Source organism: Oryx dammah, unplaced genomic scaffold (genome assembly GCF_014754425.2).
Source record: "Oryx dammah isolate SB20612 unplaced genomic scaffold, SCBI_Odam_1.1 HiC_scaffold_10, whole genome shotgun sequence".
NCBI classification, from domain to species: domain Eukaryota; kingdom Metazoa; phylum Chordata; class Mammalia; order Artiodactyla; family Bovidae; genus Oryx; species Oryx dammah.
In genome coordinates this window covers 62,959,197-62,966,375 of record NW_024070194.1, presented here as the reverse complement: position 1 = coordinate 62,966,375, position 7,179 = coordinate 62,959,197, and the positions used below count along the sequence as shown (strand labels likewise).

Below are 7,179 nucleotides of genomic sequence, written 5' to 3'. Positions count from 1 at the left end.
ATGGGTTCTACTTTCAACCTGACGGTAAATAGCAACCCATTATTATATCTTGACTGATATAGCCGGAGGCCCCAGGATTGTCTGGCTTCCCAACCGGGGAACTTTTTTCCTTCAGTTGAGAATTTGAGCCTCACTGGATTGCAAAGAAAGTTCATACAAGGCCAGTTATGAGGGACTCCCTTCCATGTCCCCCAGTTGACCCAGTGGGCCCTGGAACATGACCCAAGGTAATCAAATCACCACGAATAGGGGGCTCCCAGTCGACTGTCCCCATTGACTCGCATCCCCAAGTGGCGCAGTAAAACTTGTCAGCCCCCCCACAGTTATTGATGGTCGCCTGGTTCCGTCTCCCTCCGGGGCACACATAGAAGGGTGTTTCCCGTAAGCTTGCCCGTTGAATGCAGTGGCTGCATCCAGGTCCTGAGTTAGTGGGGGGCCGAGTATTGCACCTATTAGTGCCAGCCCCACATTCCGGCTTGCCAGGCGTCTTTACCTCCCATTCGCCAATGTCCCAAGATCCCGTGGCCAGAAGACAGAGGTCGAATTCCAAGTCCAGCCACCAGGTGTTTTTGGGATGAATGGCCAAGGTGGAGTTAATTACTTCTCCCATAGTTGCGCTTAGAATCATCCAAGTTAGGTTCATTGGTTGATGAGGGTTAGCGGCAGCACTAAACCATAGGGGCAACAGCATAAACAGTACTTTTATCATCTTTGTAGCTTGAGTTTGAGTGGATTTGTTTTGTCCAGCTTGGTCTTCCATTGGGGAAGGAATTCTTCCCTTAGGGTGACCAGGTCCGCAGGCTGTACGTGGGTGTAGTGAATCCAAGTGGATATGCCGTCAACTTTGAGAGCAGTGGGTGTCATCAAGACAACTAGGAAGGGCCCTTTCCACCAGGGCTCTAGGGTCTCTTGACGATGGCGGTGCATGTACACCCAGTCTCCTGGTCGGTAGCAGTGGGGTTCAGGTGGTGGGCCTGAATCATATAATGCTTTGAGCCTCTTCCACATGTCCCTGTGGGAGTATTGTAAGGACTGGAGACAAAAGAGTAATCTTTGATCATCTATTTCTTTTAGCACCTCTGTTTTTAGGTTAGGAATTATTGGGGGAGGTATCCCATACATAATTTCGAAGGGAGTGAGTCCAAGTTGGTAGGGGGAGTTTTGCACCTGGTATAGGGCAAAGGGGAGGAGAGCCACCCAGTCCCCACCAGTCTCAGCAAGTAGTTTTGTTAACGTTTCTTTGAGTGTTCTATTCATCCTCTCTACTTGTCCTGAGCTCTGGGGCCTATAAGCACAATGCAACTTCCACCTAGTCCCCAAAGCCCGGGCTACCCCCAGCTTACCTGAGATACAAAGGCTGGCCCATTGTCCGACCCCACCTGTGCAGGAAACCCAAACTGTGGCAAGATGTCTTCAATCAGCTTTTTGGCCACCACCTGTGCTGTTTCTCTCTTGGTGGGGAAAACTTCTACCCTCCCTGAGAGGGTATCTCTGAATATCAGTAGATATTTGTATCCATATTTACCCGGTTTTACCTCAGTGAAGTCCACCTCCCAGTATGCTCCTGGCTGACTTCCACGTTCTCTAGACCTGTGGTTGGCTGGATGACGGACAGCATTAGTGAGCTGGCAGGCCTTGCAGGTCGATACGATATTTTCTATCGTCGATCTGACGTCTCTCATGGTAATCTTGGCATGTCTAATCAGGTCCTGCAGCTTGCGGGTTCCCAGGTGAGTGGCGTGATGCATCCTCAGTAACACCTGCTTTCCTAGTTCCTCCAGGAGGATCAGGGAGCTGTCTGCTGCCTTCCACCACCTGGCCAGTTGTTGGGTCATAGGCAAAATTGTTATCCAGTCTAAGTCTCTTGGTGAGTAAGTTGGGTAAAGCTGGCAGAACAGGGCTCCTGGGGTCGGGCAATTAATTGAAGGGTGGCTTCTATCACGGTGCCCTGGGCTGCATCTCGGGCTGCTCTGTCTGCCAAATTGTTTCCCTTTGAGGTCAGGGTGTCTGACTTTTGGTGTCCCGGGCAGTGTATTATGGCTAGTTTTTTAGGAAGCCATAATGCCGTGAGGAGGGCTTTTATTTCTTCATTTTTGATCGTTTTGCCCTTGGCCGTGAGGAGTCCTCTCTCTCTGTAGATGGCTCCGTGTATGTGGGCAGTAGCAAAGGCATATCTGCTATCGGTAATGATGTTAAGTTTTTTGTCCTTCCCCAACTGGAGGGCTTTTGTTAGGGTGATTATTTCAGCCCTTTGAGCCGAAGTGCCGGAGCTAGTGCTTCCACCCACACGATTTGGGTTTCTGAGGTTACGGCTGCTCCTGCATACCTGAGCCCATCTCAGATGAAACTGCTTCCATCGGTATACCAGATAACTTCCGCATCCGCTAGAGGGCGATCTTGCAAGTCCTCTCACGTTCCATGTACCTGGGCTAGCATGTCGCTGCAGTCATGGATTGGAGCTTCCAAATCCGGGTTAGGAAGCAGTGTAGCTGAATTGAGAGCAGTAGGCTCCAGAAAGATGATTCTGGAGGGCTTTAGCAGTAATCCCTGATAGTGGGTCAGCCGAGCGTTGCTGATCCACCTATCTGGGGGTTGTTTTAGTATGCCCTCAATGGCATGGGGTATTGTCGGACCCGGACAGGGTTGGCCCCTGGCTTGAGATCTATATATATAGGAGGGTGGTGTCCGGCCAAACTGGTTCCCCCTGTCTCGGCCCACGCATCAGGGAATTCATCTAGCCATTTTTGAATGTCTGCTTGGGGGAGCGTCGGGTTTTGGTGCAACCAATATTCGTCTTCTAATTGAATTGTCAGTACTTGAATCGGTCTGCCCAACTGGTCAAGTATTTTAGTTTCCCCCGGGAGGAAGTGAATCAGGGCCCCCTTTTTGGTCAACAGGTCTCTTCCCAACAGCGGGAAGGGGCATTCTGGAAGGACCATGAAAGAGTGGGATACCCGGGCCTCACCCAAGTCCACTGATCTACGGGTAGTCCATTGGTATTGTTTCATTCCAGTAGCCCCCTGCACCCAAGAGGTCTTTCCGGCCAGTTTTCCCTGGGGCTCTAGCAAAACCGAATATTGAGCCCTTGTATCGACAAGGAAGTCAATTGGGGTCCCTTCCACTCTTAGGGCAGAGAAGGCAATGGCACCCCACTCCAGTACTCTTGCCTGGAAAATCCCACGGATGGAGGAGCCTGGTGGGCTGCAGTCCATGGGGCCGCTAGGAGTCGGACACGACTGAGCCACTTCACTTTCACTTTTCGCTTTCATGTGTTGGAGAAGGAAGTGGCAACCCACTCCAGTGTTCTTGCCTGGAGAATCCCAGGGACGGGGGAGCCTTGTGGGCTGCCGTCTATGGGGTCGCACAGAGTTGAACACTACTGGAGTGACTTAGCAGCAGCAGCAGCCACTCTTAGGGTTACCCTGGGTTCGGGGAGGGGCGCCAAACCCCGTCCTCCCTAATCACTCAGTTCTTCGACAGCCAGGATGGGGTCTTTCGTGGTCCCTTCTTTTTCTTAGGGCATTCCTTGGCCCAATGTCCTTCCTCTTTACAATAGGCACATTGGTTCTTTCCTAATGCTGGTCGCGTACGGAGACGGCTCTTACCTTCAGCAGCCAGGCGGCGCAACTGGCGCTCCCTCTCTCCCGAGTCAGGAACTGTTGCAGCCAGCAGGATGCGTGCCATGTTATGGGTTTGGCGATCTGCCACTTTGGTTTGTTTTTCCTCGGGGGTTTCTCGGGTGTTGTAGACTCTTTCTGCTACTGTTATTAAATCCTGGATACTCTTTTCACCCAGGTGTTCTAGTTTTTGTAACTTCTTCCTAATGTCGGGGGCCGCCTAGTTGACAAAATGCATTATCAAAGCAGCCTGAGTGCCTTTTGCTTCTGGATCCATGGGGGTGAATTGTCTAAAGGCCTCCATCAGCCTTTCCAGGAAGGTGGCTGGACTCTCGGTGGGGCCCTGCTGAACATCTCCCACTCTAGCTAGGTTAGTAGGTTTCCATGCAGCTGCCTTAAGCCCCCCAAAAGAGTCTGGCGGTAGACCCGGAGCCTCTCCTTACCTCGTGCTGTATTGTTATCCCAGTCAGCTCGCGATAAAGGAAAAGAGGTGTTAATTTCATCTATATTAGTGGTGGGTTCTCCATTTGCCCCTGGGACCCTTTTACCGGCCTCATTCTGTATTCTCTCTCTCTCCTCTGTGGTGAAGAGAATCTGGAGCAGCTGTTGGCAGTCATCCCAGGAGGACTGATGAGTAAAAAGCACAGTCTCTAGAAGGTTAGTTAGATCTCTAGGTTGTCTGAGAACTTAGCATTCTGGGATCTCCAGTTATATAGGTCACTAGTAGAGAAGGGCCAATATTGATGAGGTTGGTTTCCTTCCTCATCAGGGGGACCAGCCACTCGTAAGGGGAGGGCAAGCATTGAGTCTGCTGGCCCCTCCTGGGGCATGGCTCGCCAGTGGCGAGTATTTTGTGCGGGTCCCCCACCCTGTGTTTTGTCCCTGGGTGAAGGGATGACGGGGGCCGGTGGCGGTTCGGGGGGTTGGTAAGGGGGAGGAAAGAGAAGTTCTTCTTCTGTTCCCCCCTGCAAGATGGGGTATAGCGGTGCCGTTGATTCAGGCTCCTTGGGATTCTTCAGGGTCTTTCCTACACGCGACACCAACACCTGAGCGGTAGCAAATCCCTGTTGAGGCAGAAAAGGTTTTACCCAAGGAGGGGGGCGCAATATGATATTTTCCCATACTATGATATAGGGAACTTGGTCAGGATGTCCGATCTGCGGTCGGAAGATGATATCCCGGACTCGGTGTACAGTTCCTAAGTCAAAGGTGCCTTCTGAGGGCCAGCCTACATGGAAAGTCGGCCATTCTGTGCTGCAAAAAGTGATTAATTTATTCCTTTTAATTTCTACACTGAGGTCATGAGCACGCATTTTGACCTCCTTAAAATGGTCAGTGATCAGAGATAGAGGATTAAGGCTAGATTGACATTGCCCCATCATTCCTGGATCAGTCAGATGTTGGTAAATTAACACAGACAATACAAAAATACGGACAGCCACACAGACAGAGAGACAGGAGAAATAGACTTTCGGGAGTCCGGAGGCAAAACTGAAAGTAAGACGACGGCCTCCGGCCGTTCAGCGGGAGCGACCCGCTATCATCTACAGAGAACAGGGGCACTCCGTCCCCTCCGAGGGGGTCGGGGATGGCTCCCAACGACCCACACCGGTGACCTGTCGGTGCGTCCGCCTGAGTCATATACCCGTCTCAGGAAATAGGCCCTGTCAGAAACGAAAAGAAAGAAAAAAGCTCACCGGCTATAGATGACTCTCCGATCAGTCTTCCCGTGGAGCCGATAGGAGATCCCAGATGAGCCCCCAAATGTTATGCCCAAGTCGGGAAATCTCCCAATGACCACCGGGGAGCCGATATCCAATGCAAAAGCAAGAGTCTTTATTACCAAGCTCGAGCTGGGGCTCCCACCGTTACGGACGCAGTGGCTATAGGGAGGACCCCCGGATTTTGGATTACATTGCTTATATAGGGAGTGTTCATGAAAAAAGAATTTCTAGGTAGGGGGACATCTGATTGGTCACTTTCTTTCGAAGGGTTGTGTGTTGGTTTTTGATTGGTCCCGATTACCTAGGTAGACCACAAGTTCCTGAAGGTTAAGTCAGGAGATTTTGGTCTGGGGTCCGATTGGCTCGTGGGTGGTGTGGTGAGGTCAGGGGATTTCCAAAGGCTCTTTTTCCAGAACCTTACGAAATGGAGTTTTTCTGTTAACAAAATGGAGTAGCTTAGATTCTTCAGTAGCTCAGATGGTAAAGAATCTGCCTGCAATGCAGGAGCCATGGGTTTGATCCCTGGGTTGGGAGGATCCCCTAGAGAAGATCCCACTCCAGGATTCTTGCCTGGAGAATTCCATGGACAGAGGGGCCTGGTGGGCTAAGTCCTTGAGGTTGCAGAGTCGGACACAACTGAGCTGTACATTCCACTTTCAATGTACATCATGGTGACTATAATTAATATTGATGCATTATATCCTTTTTTTTTTTTTTTTTTTTTGCCACATGGGATCTTAGTTTTTGGCATGTGGGATCTTAGTTCCCTGACCAGGGATCAGACCTATGTCTTGCAAGTACAGACTCTTAACCACTGGACCACCAGGGAAGTCCCATGATGTATTATATCCTTGAAATTCAGTAGGAGAGTAGATTTCAAGTGTTTTTATCAAACTCACAAAACAGTGACTATGTGAGGTGATAGATATGTTAATTATCTTCACAATTGATTGTGGTCATCATTTCCTGAAGCATATGTATACCAAATTACCATGTTGTACACCTTAAATATATACAATTTTTATTTGTTAATTTTACCTCAATAAAGCTGGTGAAGAGTAATTGCTTTAAGAAATATGTTTTGCTATAAATTTTGTTTTATCTTGTGAGCAATTTCCCTTTCAAAATTTTCTGCATATCATTTATAATATTAAAATTGGGTATAGATATAAAATACAAAATCACTTTTGAAGAAGTGACAGCTATTAGATGTTACTTTTAATATTATATTCTTTTTTCTGTGGGTATTTCAAGTGTTTTTCATTTTAAATATAAATACAATAACTTATAAAATTCAAGGTCTTTGTTGAGGAGGGAGGAAATATGTAGCTGATACCTAAAACAGCCAAAGAGGAAAATATAAAAATATTGCTATTTTTAAAGTAGGGTGGTGTGGTGGGTGGGGCAGGATAAATTAGGAGTTTGGGATTAACAGATACTACTACATGTAAAGTAGATAACCAATGAGGACCTACTGTACAGGGAATTATACTTAACATATGATAATAACCTATAATGTAAATTAATCTAACAAAGAATCTATGTGTGTATATATATATCAGTTCAGTTCCGTTCAGTCGCTCAATCGTGTCCAACTCTTTAGGACCTCATGAATCGCAGCACGCCAGGCCTCCCTGTCCATCACCAACTCCCAGAGTTCACTCAGATTCACATCCATCAAGTCAGTGATGCCATCCAGCCATCTCATCCTCTGTCGTCCCCTTCTCCTCCTGCCCTCAATCCCTCCCAGCATCAGAATCTTTTCCAATGAGTCAACTCTTCGCATGAGGTGGCCAAAGTACTGGAGTTTCAGCTTTAGCATCATTCCTTCCAAAGAA

General features: G+C 48.6%; 1 pseudogene; it reads right to left on the bottom strand.

Moving 5' to 3' along the window:
- Positions 1–1,855: 1,855 nt before the first annotated feature.
- LOC120868616 lies at positions 1,856–5,258 on the bottom strand (annotated as a pseudogene).
- Between the last annotated feature and the right edge of the window lie 1,921 nt (positions 5,259–7,179).